At 41.4% G+C, this 17503-nt stretch overlaps 1 protein-coding gene across 1 annotated transcript in view; it reads left to right on the top strand.

The window, feature by feature from the left end:
- Window positions 1–17503, top strand: part of lrrk1 (leucine-rich repeat kinase 1) — a 138157-nt gene that overhangs the window by 69688 nt on the left and 50966 nt on the right.

Here is a 17503-nt window from a genome sequence, read left to right as displayed (position 1 = left end):
ATGCAATAATGGCCAGCAATGAGGCCTTGTGCCTAACAGACCAATATGTATATACAATGCTATAGAACAGAATTCATTTTTGTGTCCCTGCAATATTTTAAAGACCGTGGTATCGATAAGCTCCGACGTTATCGATTTGTTATTGGTACTAGAGAAATACAAATATATTTAAAAAAAGGATTTCATATTTATTATTAGTAGTAATAGTTAATGTTTATTCATATATTTCATAAACAAATTGGAATAAAAAAATGTACCAGACAGGGAAGTAGGCCTACTACTTTCAACTAGAAAATGCTTTTCCAGCTGAAAATGTGTGCGAATGCTGTAAACTGTGAACATTTGTGGCTGAATTTAGCTGGAAAAGCTGAAAATGTTATTAGTTGAATGGTCTCTGTAGCTGCTTTTAGCTACAGAAACCAAGTAAGTGTGTTGCTGAACTTAGCGGAGAAATGCAGAAAAGTGAAATGATTTGAATCAAAATTGTTACAGCTCAAAAGCATTGCAATGACTTTGTTGAAAACTTGAAAGTGAAATGTTAAACTCGAAGGGTAGGAAAAATAGTGAAGAAGCTTAATATTTAAAAGAAAAGGTTTAAAAAAGGTATAAACAACTAAATGTATCGCCTCAATGTCCTGAAATAGCTGAATAATGTAATAGTTGAATGGTTTCTGCAGCTGAAAATAGGCTGAAGGAGTTAAATATCAGATGTACGTAGTAGTGAATGAATGTGTGATAAGAGAAGAAAATAAAGTAAAAAGGCTTTGAAAAGCATCAGAATATTTGAACTGCAAACTTTTGAACTAACTTGATGGCGAGTAATCTGTCGCCATGGCAATGGCATTTGATGAAACCCCATAATACGCTTAGATGTGTTGATGGCTGCATCGTTACCAAACCTGTGAAGTTTTGGGCCTTTTGGAGCATTTTCACTGAAGTTATGAGAAACCGTGTTTCATGGTGAGCATTGTGTTGCCATGGCAAGGGCATTTGAAGAAATCTCAAAATGGTCATGTGGATGTCTTCACGGCTGGACTGTTAGCACACATGTGAAGTTTGAGCAGTTTTTGACCATTTTCATCGGAGTTATAGCAATATCGTGTTTTATGGTGAGGGATGGCAACAGCTTTTGAGGAAAACTCACTATTGGCACATAGACATGTTGAGGGCTGGACCATTAACCATTATCTGAAGTCTGGTGCTGTTTTGATGTCAGATTTGGCGTGGAGCTGTTGAGGCATGGACCGGTGATATACAAGTGAAGATTGGGGGACGATCGGACCGTGTCAATTGGAGTTAAAGCGATATCGTGTTTTATGGCGAGGCATGGTAACACCACATTATGTAACATCAAATTTGACGTAGAGCTGTTCAGGGCCACAGTGTTAACCATCATGTGATGTTTGGTGGCGTTCTGAGCATGTCAGTTGGAGTTATGACATCATCACACAGGTGTTTGTGTTTGAGCTAGTGACGTTATGAAACACCTGTGCTTGAGCCCAGAGATCAAGGTTTTCATGGTGATGTGCAGTAATCAGTGAGAGAAGAGCCTTTCCATTGATCTGAATGAGAGATAAACCTCTTACATGTGAACGTTTTGTTGAAGAACCGTAACAGATATCGGTGATATTTCAATGGGTGAAGCGTCTCAGGACCCTGACGAGCGTCTGAAGTGTGCTTTTTGTGTACTTTCGGGTCAATAATGTGGCCTATTTGGCAGATTAACTAAAGGTGTGCAGCTGGTGCTCTGAGGACAGATCAATCTGAATGTACAATGGGGCTTAATGGAGACATGTTGAACGTTTTTGTCACTTCATGCCCTCAAGAGGCATTTTGATTAATTGTTTTGCTTAATTTGTTTTTATTTTTCAACGTAGGCTTTGAGCATTATGGCAGGTTTTAAAAATAATTTTGGGCGAATTTCAAGCTCTCCTCCGCTCTGTTTTGAGATCAAAGCACTCTAGCCTTAACGAGCTGCGCAATACACACTAATGCTAAAATCTGAAAAAGGCATCTCTACCAAGCTAAAAACTAAGTTAAATATCTCAAAAAGTGTAAAATATATAAACAGTGGCGGCTGGTGGAAAATATTTTTGGTGGGGCTTTTGATATAGTGAGTAAACAAATTTTTTTTGGGAGAAATGACCCCTTCAATTAGGACTTCTGGTGATGTAATGGCGCGTTTCCAGTGCAGCGCGGAGCTCGCTTTAATGCTGCGTTCAGACCGGACGCGATGCGAATATTCGCTTCGCTCTAAACGCTCCTATCGCATCGCTCAAGTCGCTCGAGTTTCACCGCGGCTGCCAGCTGTGTTTACTCGCATCATTCAAACAAGACGCGCTGGCTCGGGAGCTACAACTACAACAAGATGAACATATTTTACCGTGATTAAATTGTAATACACGTTTCTAAATGATGCCGACGTAACAACATACTGATACCGGTTAGTAAAAACCATGAATTAATGCTTTGACAAGTCTGCAGACAGACGGCAGGCGAAAAACCGTTTAGAATGCTTGTTTTCTGAATGGAGCTTGGCTAAGCTAACGTTATATATGCTCCGACCGTCCACACTCACAACAACGGCCTATACAGACATAAATAAACCAGCGACTGTATTCTCCATGACACAGACAGTCTGTGGTTTGTACTTGTTTAACTTTTGTCTAGTTTCTGAACAGATCGTATCTGTCCCCGGCTGTTTGAAGAGCAAGCATGGGAAACAAAAGATAGCATTTACCTGTTTGCATCGTTTGCATCCAGCTAGCCTCGTTGATACGTTTTGTCTTTTTCACGAGCTTGCTGTGATATATACAAATCGGGTTGGTCCGGTCCAAGGTCTTTAAGTATCAATTTATCTCCCAAACTTCTCCTTTGGAAAGGATTGGAGAGTAGCTCTTGCACGGAATTGGGTGCGGACCGAGGTCCGGCGACTCCACCTGCACACCATTCTAAATACTGCGTCACCTTGGTCACTCACGAGTCTAAAAAACAACTCACGTCAACGCACGTAAGCAACATGTGCGCCAACGTGAGCGCCCTCGTGACCAAAATATTTGACGGCGCTGATTGGCTGAAATTATGTTTCGGCGGCACAGTTTACTATTGAGACTTTTGCAACATGCTGGTTGCTGCTGTTTGTCTCGGGGGCTCCGCCCGGTAATGATAAACTAATGCCATACTTATCAGTAACTTTAGACATCGTAACACAATTTTAAACGAGATTTTATTGTAGATTATACATTTTACTGATACCAATTGTATGATATTTACCTTGTTCATTACAAATAAAAATATAAAATATTTTTTTTAATATTTTTTTTTGAATGTGGGAAGAGGTGGGGCGGCGCCCCTAGCGCCCCTATGGGCCGGCCGCCACTGGATATACAAAATCTGAATACAATTTTAATAGCTGAAGGTTTTGTGATCATTTTAAAGTTGGAATGAAGTCTCTAGCTGAAAGTATGTGGAAGGAGAAGCATTTGGCGCAAGGTGTAGGTAAAAGAGGATTTGAAGGTTCTTCCCATTGAGTTCCTCCCATTGAGTTCCACTCTTAAAAAATAGTTTAAAAAGCTGAATATTTCAAAAAGTATAAAATATTTTGAAAAGGTTGAAAATATTACCCAAGGGGGCCCTGACTGAAAAAAGTTTGGGAACCACTGGTCTAAACTATATCTTATTATCAAGTATTTCAATAATAAAGTCATATTTACAGTGGGGCAAAAAGTATTTAGTCAGCCACCAATTGTACAAGTTCTCCCACTTAAAAAGATGAGAGAGGCCTGTAATTTTCATCCTAGGTACACTTCAACTATGAGAGACAGAATGAGAAGAAAAACAATCCAGAAAATCACATTGTCTGATTTTTAAAGAATTTATTTGCACATTATGGTGGAAAATAAGTATTTGGTCAATAACAAAAGTTCATCTCAATACTTTGTTATATACCCTTTGGTGGCAATGACAGAGGTCAAACGTTTTCTGTAAGTCTTCACAAGGTTTTCACACACTGTTGCTGGTATTTTGGCCCATTCCTCCATGCAGATCTCCTCTAGAGCAGTGATGTTTTGGGGCTGTCGCTGGGCAACACAGACTTTCAACTCCCTCCAAAGATTTTCTATGGGGTTGAGATCTGGAGACTGGCTAGGCCACTCCAGGACCTTGAAATGCTTCTTACGAAGCCACTCCTTCGTTGCCTGTGCGGTGTGTTTGGGATCATTGTCATGCTGAAAGACCCAGCCACGTTTCATCTTCAATGCCCTTGCTGATGGAAGAAGGTTGTCACTCAAAATCTCACGATACATGGCCCCATTCATTCTTTCCTTTACACGGATCAGTCGTCCTGGTCCCTTTGCAGAAAAACAGCCCCAAAGCATGATGTTTCCACCCCCATGTTTCACAGTAGGTATGGTGTTCTTTGGATGCAACTCAGCATTCTTTCTCCTCCAAACACATCTAGTTGAGTTTTTACCAAAAAGTTCTATTTTGGTTTCATCTGACCATATGACATTCTCCCAATCCTCTTCTGGATCATCTAAATGCTCTCTAGCAAACTTCAGACGGGCCTGGACATGTACTGGCTTAAGCAGGGGGACACGTCTGGCACTGCAGGATTTGAGTCCCTGGCGGCGTAGTGTGTTACTGATGGTAGCCTTTGTTACTTTGGTCCCAGCTCTCTGCAGGTCATTGACTCGGTCCCCCCGTGTGGTTCTGGGACTTTTGCTCACCGTTCTTGTGATCATTTTGACCCCACGGGGTGAGATCTTGCGTGGAGCCCCAGATCGAGGGAGATTATCAGTGGTCTTGTATGTCTTCCATTTTCTAATGATTGCTCCCACAGTTGATTTCTTCACACCAAGCTGCTTACCTATTGCAGATTCAGTCTTCCCAGCCTGGTGCAGGTTTACAATTGTGTTTCTGGTGTCCTTTGACAGCTCTTTGGTCTTGGCCATAGTGGAGTTTGGAGTGTGACTGTTTGAGGTTGTGGACAGGTGTCTTTTATACTGATAACAAGTTCAAACAGGTGCCATTAATACAGTTAACAAGTGGAGGACAGAGGAGGCTCTTAAAGAAGAAGTTACAGGTCTGTGAGAGCCAGAAATCTTGTTTGTTTGTAGGTGACCAAATACTTATTTTACCGAGGAATTTACCAATTAATTCATTACAAATCCTACAATGTGATTTCCTGGATTCTTTCCCCCCATTCTGTCTCTCATAGTTGAAGTGTACCTAGGATGAAAATTGCAGGCCTCTCTCATATTTTTAAGTGGGAGAACTTGCACAATTGGTGGCTGACTAAACACTTTTTTGTCCCACTGTATATAACCATCGTTAATATAATCAGCAACGGTTTTATTACCTGTAGGTTTACACAAGGAATTAGCTTTAATATATCTGGTGCATACAAAGACACAGAAAGAAGAATACGTAAACAAATTAAATTAAAATAAGACTTTTATAACAAATTAACAATATTTACATATGACACATACTACAGTATATACTGTATTTAAAGTGGAGAGCTGTGCTGATTTTAAAGAGGTTAAAGCGGCAAAAATCATAAAAGATATAAAACAGAAATATAACTCAAAACAAAGTGCTGTTGAGGCACCCGTCAGCGAATCTTACGCATGGGTCTAATAAAGGTCCGGGCAAAAAGTCCTTTAATAATGACAATAACACTAGAATGAATGGAAGATTTACTATAAACAAAAAACAATAACATAAATAGATAACTATTAAATAATATAAGTCCGTATATGGCTCCATCATACCGCCCCCCTAATTGTGATGCTATAGCAAATCAATTACAACAAAACATTCTATGGAGCCAGGTAACACCTTTAAATATTTTAAACTTTGCAAAAGATATATCAAATCACATTTCTGTTTATCATACAAAATTAGCTAATATGTATATACACAATAGTCCAGAGAGTATCAGTGTAGTGTGAAAATAGAGAGGTTTGTGTATGGAAAGATGTAAGAAAGATAGTATGTGTGTGTGCGCAGGGGATAAGGGGTAGGGCATTGGCTAGCTCTTTTGAGCTCAGTTGGCTACCAGGAGTAGACAGAGCTTGCTAATGGGCCTTTGCAGGATGTTAGTCTTAGTCTGAACTAAGACACTTCTAACCAGACCTTTGTATCCAGGCAGGGTTTTAACCACACGGCCGAGGGGCCTTGGGTTCCTTGGTGCTGTTTCATCAACGATGACTACAATATCGTTGGGTTACAAATTCCTTCTAGTGTTGACCCACTTTTGCCTTTGCTGCATGAGTGGCAGATATTCTTTAGCCCAGTGGTTCTCAACTGGTCAGGCCTCGGGACCCACTTTTTCCTTTGTCAATAAATCGCGACCCGGCATTTTTAACCACTCAAATCTATTCAACAAAAAATCGTGCTGTAATATATGCTTTTCAGCATACAATATGAATTAAAGTGAAGTACAGTGCATATATCCCTTATATCCCTTCACAGAACTAAACTAAACTGTATAACATAAAAAGGCACACATGCTGAAAACCCAACTCCAGAAGGGGGGTCTGGGGGGATTCCGCCCCAGGAGATTTTTAGAAATACTAACATATAAACTACGCATTCTGGTACACTCTGAGAAGAAAATATATAAATCTATTACTACCCGACATATTATTAATATGTTATGCCATTGTTTGTTTTTCACTTTGTTCTGACAACTGAACTTGACACAGAGAGCAAGAGGAGAGAGTCTGTGTGAATGACTTAAAATGGTGGGTAAGGGTAGATAGCTCCCATTGTTCTGTGACCTGTCAATCATCAAACCGGGGGTCGTATTTCATTATGTGTTCATTTGTATCTGAAGTTTTACCCATAGATATATAAAGTTCTACCGCAAAGTTATTCTCCGTGGGGACTTCCAGCAACAATCTTGATTCTGATTGGCCAGAAGACTCGAAAAAACATCAGCAAAGATGTTTTATTGAGAAGATGATCACTACGTGACAGAAGTTTTCAAAAGCGTTTATGGTCTCCGGTACTTCCAGTCCAACGCCTACTGCATGCACAGCATTAGAAAATTGGGCCTTCAAAATAAAAGTTTGACTTTTTTCAAAAAATAAAAAATAATTCCATTTTTTTTCTTCACTCTGAAACGGGTCCGCGACCCACTTTTGGGTCGTGACCCACCAGTTGAGAACCACTGCTTTAGCCTACCTCTGCCAGAAGAGGTCTGCGATTACAAAGTTGGTCCCACGATCTGTCCTGATTATAAGAACTGGTCCTCGTCGACAGGAAAACCGCCGTATGGTGTTGATGCAGGATTCAGTATCCAAGGTACTCGCCACCTCCAAATGAATAGCTCGACTCACAAGGCAGGGGAATATTACCCCCCACCGCTTCACATGGCCCCGACCTCTTTTAACAAAATAATCAATTCCCACATGAGAGAAAGGTGGAAGATCTGGAGCCACATGATCTTCAGGTAGGTCAGCCATTTTTTGTTCTCCAACTCTTGCCTGCATGCGTCTACAAAAAACACAAGCCTTTATTATTTTCCTTGCAGAAGAGTTGGCAGAGGGTAGCCAGAATGTCTGGCCTAGTCTGGAGAGCATGTGGTTCCTCCCAGAGTGTCCAACCTGCTGATTAATATTGCGTAGAATCAGTTTGGATATGTGGGGTTTTTTTGGAAGGATTATTGGGTTTCTCAAGGTACTGGGATAGCAGACTTACTTATGAGTCCTCTAATCCATAGGATACCTTCATCCAGAATAGGATCAGCTTTGCGTAAGGGGCTGTCAGCTTTAACAGCTTTTCCTTTCTTTACAGCATCAGTTCTGATTCAAAGTTGCTCTCTTGTTCCTAGTGAATGATGGAACTCTCTGCTTCCTCCAAATCCTCCACAGATAGTCCTTGTTGTCTTTCTGCTGTTTTGGAGCGGGTCACTGGTGCTTTAGCTCTTTTAGATTGAAGCAGTCTTTTGAGTTACAACAACCAACCGACTGCTCTCTTTAGTTCTTCCCAAGAAGAGTAGTGTTCAATGAGGTTGGTTGTTGCACAGTTATTTTAGTGTGGCCAAGATTCTCTGGCACTTCACTTTCCTCCTTTGAAAGGAAGTCAGGGCCATTCAACCATCTCGTGTCCAAGAATGGTTCAATATTCAATCCACGACGTGATGCAAAGTCTGCTGGATTGTACTTGGAACTTGCATGCCTCCATTGGCTTTCTTGGGACAAGTTGTGAATCACTGCTATCCTATTTGGCAACGTAGGTATGGAATATTTTTGTTGTGGATGTAAGGCAAGGCAAGTTTATTTATATAGCACTTTTCAACACAAGGCAATTCAAAGTGCTTTACAAAAAATGAAAGACATTAAGAAAATGGCATTTCAAATCAGTCATTAAAAAGAAAAGCTAATAAAATAATCATTAAAAGAAAAAATGCATGGATAAAAGTTACAGTGCAGTCTAAGATATGAATAGTTCAATTAAAAGCAGTGTTCAAAAAGAAAAGTCTTCAGCCTGGATTTTAAAAGTAGTCAGAGTTGCAGCGGACCTGCAGGTTTCTGGGAGTTTGTTCCAGATATTTGGAGCATAATAACTGAACGCTGCTTTACCATGTTTAGTTCTGACTCTGGGGACAGAAAGCTGACCAGTCCCTGAAGACCTGAGAGATCTGGATGGTTCATAATTTAGCAGGTCAGAAATGTATTTTGGGCCTGAACCATTCAAAGCTTTATAAACCAGCAGCAGTATTTTGAAATCTATTCTTTGACACACAGGAAGCCAGTGTAAAGACTTCAGAACAGGAGTGATGTGATCCACTTTCTTAGTGTTAGTGAGGACTCGAGCAGCGTCGTTCTGAATCAGCTGCAGCTTTCTAATATATTTTTTTAGTGAGACCTGTGAAGACACCATTACAGTAGTCCAGTCTACTGAAGATAAAAGCATGGACAAGTTTTTCCAAATCCTGCTGTGACATTAGTCTTTTAATCCTAGATATGTTCTTTAGGTGATAGTAGGCTGATTTAGTAACTGTTTTAATGTGACTGTTGAAACTCAGGTCAGAGTCCATGACTACACCTAGATTTCTGGCTTTATCTGTCGTTTTGAACATTGCAGACTGAATCTCAGCGCTAACTTTTAAACGTTCTGCCTTGGCTCCAAAAACCATTACCTCAGTTTTATCTTTGTTTAATTGGAGAAAGTTCTGACACATCCAGTCATTGATTTGTTCAATGCACTTACTCAGTGTTTGAATTGGAGCATAGTCTCCTGGTGAAATTGTTACGTAAATGTGTGTGTCATCTGCATAGCTATGGTAACTTATTTTGTTGTTTTTCATTATCTGAGCCAGTGGTAGCATTTAGATGTTAAAGAGAAGAGGCCCCAGGATGGAGCCTTGAGGTACCCCACATGTCATATTTGTCAACTCAGATGTGTATTTACCTATAGAAACAAAGTGGTTTCTGTAGGATTCAAACCAATTTAGAACTGTTTCCGAAAGTCCCACCCAGTTTTCCAGTCGGTCTAGTAATATGTTGTGGTCAACAGTGTCAAACGCAGCACTGAGATCTAATAATACTAACACTGAAGTTCTGCCACTGTCTGTGTTTAAGTGGATGTCATTGAAGACCTTTACAAGAGCAGTCTCAGTGCTGTGGTTTGGACGAAAGCCTGACTGGAACACATCCAAACAGTTATTTAAATGCAAGAAGTTACTCAACTGTTGAAAAACAACTTTTTCAATGATTTTACCTAGAAATGGGAGGTTTGATATGGGCCTGTAATTGTTCATTACTGAAGCATCTAGATTATTCTTTTTTAAGAGCGGTTTAATGACTGCAGTTTTCAGGGCCTGTGGAAAAATACCTGAGTGAAGAGATTTGTTTACTATATGAAGTAGATCTGAGGCCATGCAAGGCAAAACATCTTTGAAAAAATCCTGTTGGAATAATATCAAGGCAGCAGGAGGAGGATTTCAGAAGTTGAATAATGTCCTCCAGGTTTTTATCATTAATCTGATGGAATTGTGTCATGATATCTGAATTGATGTTAAGTGGAGATAGGGACAACACATTTGCTGTACCTGATACAGAGGCACTGACTGCTTGTCTGATTTTCTGAATTTTGTCAGTGAAGAAGGAGGCAAAAATCATTGCACGCCCTGGTGGATAGAAATTCAGAGGCTACTGACACTGGGGGGTTAGTTAGTCTGTCGACGGTAGCAAACAAGGCACGTGCATTGTTTTTGGTAATGATGTCAGAGAAGAAAGACTGTCGTGCGTTTTTCAATTCCAAATTATAAAGGCCAAGTCTCTCTTTATAGATTTCAAAGTGAACCTGGAGATTTGTTTTTCGCCACCTGCGTTCAGCTTTTCGACACTCTCTTTTTTCTGTTCTCACGGTCATGGCCTTTCTCCATGGAGATATTTTCTTCCCAGTCACTTCCTTTACCTTAGTTGGAGCAATGGCATCTATAACATTTTTAATTTTTGAATTAAAATGATCTACTAGCTCATTTACTGAGATGTTAGCAGGGGCAAGTATGGAAGAAAAATTCTGAGTAAACATTTCCCTAGTATTTTCAGTTAAATATCGCTTTGTGGTTACCTCTTTTTGAACATTTTTGTAAACAGAAATAGAGCTCTCAAAGAAAGCACAGGAATGGTCAGAGAGTGCAACATCAGTCACCACAACCTCAGAGATATTCAGACCCTTTGAGATAATTAAGTCCAGAGTGTGCCCCTTATCGTGCGTGGGCTCCGTCACATGCTGAGTCAGTCCATAGCTATCAAGAACACAAAACAGTTCTTTAGCCCCTCTGTCCTGGGGGTTGTCAACATGGATGTTAAAATCACCAACAATGACTAGACGGTCAAAGTCAATACACACTATAGACAGGAGTTCGGTAAAATCATCAAAAAAGCTTGCACAGTATTTGCGGGGTCTATAGATATTTAGGAACAGAGCTCGAGAGGAGCATTTCAGCTGAAGGGCCACATATTCAAAAGAATCAAAGTTTCCATAAGATTTCTTCCTGCATTGAATGGAATCATTGAACAGAATAGCAACTCCACCTCCTTTCTTATGCATTCTTTCCTGACTCATAAAACTAAAGTTGGGAGGGGTTGATTCTATAAGAACAGCTGCACTGTTATTTTGTTCAATCTAAGTTTCTGTTAAAAACATAACATCGAGATTGTGCTCAGTGATAAAATCATTGATTACAATTTGTTTTCCTGCCAAAGACCTGACATTTAATAAAGCTAGTTTAAGTTTGTTAAACACACTATCAGTCAGGTTTTTTGTGACAAGCTGTTGCTGACATGGAATCACTGCTAAATTTGATAAACTCACACAAACGTTTGAGCGCTTCCTGTATCTAAGATGATTCACTGCTCTTAATCTATTACTTATCAACACAGATATCAGCAAAGCTACAGGCAGGCAGGGCCCCGGCAGGTCCTTGAAAGAGTTGAGAGTGCCATACGCCCTTGAGCCTGGACCCAGCAGATATCAGTTTGCAGTATTTTGTACACACACATCCCTATCAGGCTTTGAAGGGGAGGGAGGACCCACCACCCTGCTCCTCTCATCATAGGAGGGCAGGGTGAGGGCTACACTGTAGAAAGGGGGGTTTGGAAATCTGCTTCCATCTTCCTTGTATTGTTTTGGTTTGGATGATTGTGGTAGGCATGGTGATGAAGCCGGGGGAGATGGTGCGCGTCTCTGCTTCGGTGATTTTGGTGGGCGTCGTTGAGGGGCGGGGGTAAAGGACATGCTGCCAACCCTGCGTATCGCCTTCATGCGGTCATCGAACTCCAGGGGGGAGGGCAAGGGTGAAAGGGTGAAAGGGTGAGCGGAGAGTAGAGAGAGCTGGGGGATGAATGGAGAGTATCCTCAAAGGCGTTGACAGGGGGGGTGACGGGCAGTGGAGACTCCTCCATTTGTGTCATAGGTCTCCCATAATCAGAACATTCCTCAGGCGGGTGCAGTGATACTTCTTCAGGGTTTTCTGCGCGATGTGTTGTGTCTTTCTCCTGTTTTGATTCCTCTTGTTGCTTGTCCTTGGCAGAGGGAACAGATTGATGATGCAGGCAGTTGAATATATTAGAGATAAACAATTTCACTCCAGACTTGTTCAGGCAAACTCCATTTGCCTTAAAAAGATGTCTGCGATCCCAGAAAAAGTTAAAATTGTCAATAAAATGGACAGAATGGTCAATACAGACAGTTGAAAGCCAGGTGTTCAGTGCAAACAATCTGCTGAATCTCTCCACTCCTCTTCTGACTGGTGGTAGAGGGCCACTGATGAACACCTCCGCATTTAGAGAGCTGACAGTTTCCAACAGACATTTAAAGTCTTCTTTCAGCATTTCTGACTGTTGTTCCACAACATCATTTGTTCCAATATGTAGTACCACATTCTTCACAGTCGGATGTTCAGCCCCAATATGCAGGATCTTCTCAGCCAAGTCAGAGACCACATCCTTGGGAAAACAGAGTACTTTGGTGTTGTTCTTACTACACAGACCTTTTACATCTCTTACAGCAGAGTCACCCACAATCAGAGTTTCAGGCCCAGTCGTTAGCTTTCCCTCTAGCCTTTTACTTTTGGAGTAGCTATTGGTCCTTACCCTGCTGTGTGAAGAGGACAGGTTATCCAAGTCATCAGAAAGAGATCTCCGGTTCTCGGTCAGCGGAGCGTATCTGTTCTGGATTGGCACACTTGGTGGTTTAGGAGGATTGTTTGTAATTCTCCCTTTAGCAGCTGTCCACGGCTGTTTCCTAGTATGAATAGGGGTTGAAGAGGCGCTCTTCCTGGGTGATAACAATGCAGGCCAGCCGGTCGCATCACAGATTTCGGAGCGCTGGGCTCTGCCTGTTATTCGTCCTCCCAAATCCCATGGAAATGATTTACTCTTAGGCTTTGCACCCAGAGAGTTCCAGGGAGGACTACCACTTGTAGATTTATTACCCAGTACACAGCCCTCCTGTTCCTTGGAATCCTTGTAGCTGCTAACTAGCTGTGAGTTAGCCTACCCTTTTCCATTATTTTGCAACACTGGTAAAGTGGTGTCATTCCCACGACATAGTCCATTCACTTCCACGTTAACTTCCAACCGTTGCATTTTCATTTCCAACACAGCCATCTTCTGTAGAAGTTTGTGGAAGTCATCTGTAGAGAACGGAGGCATTTTGCTACCAACTAGCTTAAGCTAAATAGCATGCAGTAGCCTACCAGGCTTTAGCTGTTGCTAGGCCACGCTACTGTAAGACTGAGGTCGTCGTAAAAATATTGAAATATGGCTGAAACCCTCCGTCTATTTACAAAGATGAACTTTCCCAGTGATAAGTTAATGTCCAGGAGCCGCTGCTCGAAGTTTTCAGAGAATAAGAATAGGAAAATCATGCAAGAGCAAGCGGAAAAGCGTCTGCACTGTAAGAAAGATAAGCAAGAAAGAGGCCATGTACTATCTGTCCAGAAGGTAGATTTCTGTAGTTTCATGTTTAGTTCCTTCTGTAACATCCTGTCCACTTTTACAGCAAGTGTAGCAGCTGCGAGCTCCAGTCTGGGAATGGTGATTTGCATCAGAGGATTGACTCTGGATTTCTCCGAGAACGAATGACACATGAGGTTCGTGAATCTAAGGTAGCTTGCAGTGCCAAGCCCTGTTTCACTCGCATCACAGAAGTGATGCAGCTCAGCAGTCCTTATGAGTCAAAATTGTTCAGGCTTCATGCACCTGTCCACTTCAAATCTGCTCAGCTGACCTAGATCTGCTATCCATCTTTGCCATGACTTTGAAAGGTGTTCTGGGATAACTTCATCCCATCCACACTTATCAATGCAGAGTCCTCTAAGGATTTGCTTGGCCTTGAGGATGAACGGTGAAAGGAAACCAACGGTGTTCTAGATTGAACTGAAAGGACTGTTATTCTTTTAATAACTCTGTGTTTGATGGCAGCAGTGAAGGTAAAAGTATCTCTCCCGATGTTCCACTGGATGCCTAGAATTCTTTCTAGAGGTGTTTTTTCTTTGTCAAGATCTATTAGCTCAACTGGTTTCGCTCTGTGCACTTTAGGGATGGTTCTAAGCACGTCTTGGCTGTTAATCACCCATTTGGTAAGAGTAAATCCTCCTTCGGCACATGCCTTCATGAGATCCGTGGTAAGTTCAATAGCTTGAGTTGTAGAAGCCGCAGATTTGAGACAATCATCCACATAAAAGCTGCGCTGAATGGTTTCCAGTACTTCCATGCTCTATTTGCTTGTATTGTCTCTTGCCACTTGGTGCAAGGCAAAGCTGGCTATGGTTGGGGATGAATGTGAATGTGCACCAAAGAGATGCACATTCATCCGATAGACCTGTAGTGGTTTGCTGATGTCTCCTTGAGGCCACCACAGAAACCTGAGATCGTCGCGGTGGTCTTCCTACACTTGTACTTGGTAGTACATTGCTTCAATGTCAGCCATTATTGCAATTTTCTTGCGAAGTCCTTATCACGGAAGGGTAGAGGTAAGTGGTAATGTCCATTTTTGATGATTATTGAACTTTTAGCCAGGTCCATGAATCTCCTGTCCTCATATGACATCTCTCTTTTTTCCTCATATTCCTTTTCAGGGAAATCCTGGTTGTATTGTGAGACTAGCAGGTCTCTCAGATTATCCAGTGGAATTCTGTTGACGGTTGCTGACGTTGTTCCAGATGTATCCATAGCAGTGTGAGATTTGAGGGGGCCATTGACAACCCATCCAAGTATTGTCTTTACTGCATTTGGTCCATTATCCTGACTGTGGATTATATCCCAGGGTTCCAAGGCTTTGGGAACATTCATCCTCTTTGGGAACATTCATCCTCAAAGCATTTCAATGTCTGCATCGATTTCCTTGATTTGGATCTTACTGAGATGAGGCCATTTTTCTAGATCGGATTGTGTGAGAAGGTTTTCCTTTGAGACAGGAATCTTGGTTTGTGTGTGCACTTCAGGTAAGTTGATACATACATTGTCCTCCATGTATGTTTCTTATTTCATTGCTTTTTACATTCCTTTTTTGTCCCATTGTGCGGAGTAGAATTTCAGTTTTTCGTCCTTTAGTATTCAGTTGGTTCCTTAGGTTTTCAGTACAGAACGAGGCCGAGCTCCCAGGGTCAAGAAAGGCGTAGGTCTGAATAAACCTGCTTCCTCTTGTTGCTTTGACTTGCACCGGAACAATAGCAAGGGCATAATCCTCACTGGCCCCTGTTACCTGATCAGCTGATACTTTCACACTGTTGATGGACGTTTGCTTTGGTTCTGTTCTACTGTTTTGCAGGGTGACTTGCTTTCAATTTAAATCCTCAATATGCAGCAGGGTTGGATATTTCCTTTGGCATGTTAGACAGTTTAGCTTGGTTTTGCAGTCTTTGTTCATGTGATCCTTCTTAAGGCAACCAAAGCAGTAACCATTTGTCTTCAGATAATTGTGATTTGAGTTTTAAGCAGTCCACTACTGCATGCCTGCCTTGACAGAAACTCCATATGGCGGAAGGGGCAGCGTTGATGTCAGTGTGTTGCTGCACCTTAAATGCCTGTTGTTATGGTGTCACATTATTCAGTTGCGGCCACAGCTGTACTGCTCCTTTTAGGTGTTCTGAGGTCAGTTGTCCTATTATTGGTGATTATCCTTTTAGTGAGATTTGAGTCTTTATTTTATTCCAAACACTGGGTGCAATAATATGTCAGAAATTCTTTATATGCTGTTGTGCGCCATGTTTCCCTGAGCTTATATGGTAGCTTGGATACAATCAGTCTTAAAGTTGATGTGACGTCCAGCTCATCCATGTACTCTTAAGTCCTGCATGGTGTTGAGGCATTCCCTTAGGTATAGCGAGTAGGCATGAAGAGATGTTCCGTCATCTGGCTTGATAGCTGTCCAGTTGAGTGCTTTATCCAGGTAATCATTTGCAATTTTCATTTCATTTCCAAAAAGTCTCTTTAATAGTTGCATGGCCTCCGAATATCCTCTTTGTGCATCCATGTGTACAGCTGCGGACCAGATCTCTGGCTTGACCTGATGTAAACTGTTCAAGAAAGTAGATCCTGTCCTGGCAGTTACTAGTTTTGTCTTCAATTAGGTATTTGAATGCAAGTGTGTTGAGGTTTTCCTGAGTAATGGTGTTGATTGCAGGATTTTCCAGTTTTGGTGAACCCTTTGCTTCCTGAGATCTTTTATGGAAATCCACAATTGTTCTGTGTAGTGGAGTTGTAGGTACAGCAACTCTCTTCTTCTAAATAAGCATTCATAGCAGTGTCGAGCCGTGACTTTTGTACCTAGGCCCTCTGACCCCCCCTTCCCTCAACAAAAAAAAAGAAAAAGAAGAGTTAATACGTCACACAGAATACCAAAACAACGGCCCGGGGTGCAAAACGCATCAATGACAGCGACCCTCTACCACGCAAAACAACACCATTTATATAAACACCTATCATGACAGGGCACCCACAGCCAAGCAACAATTACAAATGAATTAAGTTGGCACGGCGGCCCACATTGAAAATGACTTAGGCCTACCTTTGATGATCAAATCACTTAAACACAAAGTCCATCCTCCTGTCCTTTTGGATGAAGTACTTGATGGCGGGGTCATGCAGCTGATCCTTTGCCACTCCAATTGATCATTTCCTCCAGTGCTCTCAGTTCCACTAGCACCCCCCCGTCCCCCACCGACGTTCGTGACACAGAGGGCCTCATCACATAACTTTGCATGGGGCCACTAGTTGGCCAGGGGCGGCCCTGATTGTACTGTAATTTGACATTACTCTCTCGTTGAGTTACCCTAGCTGGCCCTCTGTGAATTCATAGCTGGACCACCAATCACCTCCTATCTTCACAGTAACTCGCAGAGACGACTAAAGGAGCTGCTTTAATGTAACCCTTCACATTCCAACAGAAACTGAATAGGCAGTTTCGAAGGATTTATTTCTTTGGACATTTTACAATTAAATCAAGTTATTTTGGTAAAACTAATGTAAAATATAACAAAAAATATATATTTTTTAAATATATAAAAAAATATATATATATTTGTAATGTTTTAAAATATTATTTTTTGCCTAGAGGGCCCTGACGGCTCGCCACTGATTCATAGCATCCCCAAAATTATCTCTTCCTTTGTGCTGAGAAGTAATCTAATTTTGGCATCTGCTGCTGCAATCTGTGCTTCCCTTTCCACCTTTTCCATTTTAGATTTAAGAATTGTTTCCTCCAGTTGCAGTGCATGCATATCCTTTGAAGCAGCAGATTTAGCCTCCAGAGCTGCCTTTTCTGCTGATGCTAATTTAGCAGCAGATGAGGCCCTTGATCAGCATTTCCGCCAGGGGCGTCTTGCCATCATTTGACAAAAATATTAATAATTCGAGAGAAGATCGAGAGTTTTTATCGCTTGAAATGACGAAAAGGAAAAAGGACATTTGGAACCAAATTGCAACTAATCTATATCTACTGTCACTTTTCACATTGAACATGTGCTATTTTATTAAAT

This window comes from Gymnodraco acuticeps, unplaced genomic scaffold (genome assembly GCF_902827175.1).
Source record: "Gymnodraco acuticeps unplaced genomic scaffold, fGymAcu1.1, whole genome shotgun sequence".
Taxonomy (NCBI): domain Eukaryota; kingdom Metazoa; phylum Chordata; class Actinopteri; order Perciformes; family Bathydraconidae; genus Gymnodraco; species Gymnodraco acuticeps.
This window is presented reverse-complemented; position numbering and strand designations above follow the sequence as displayed.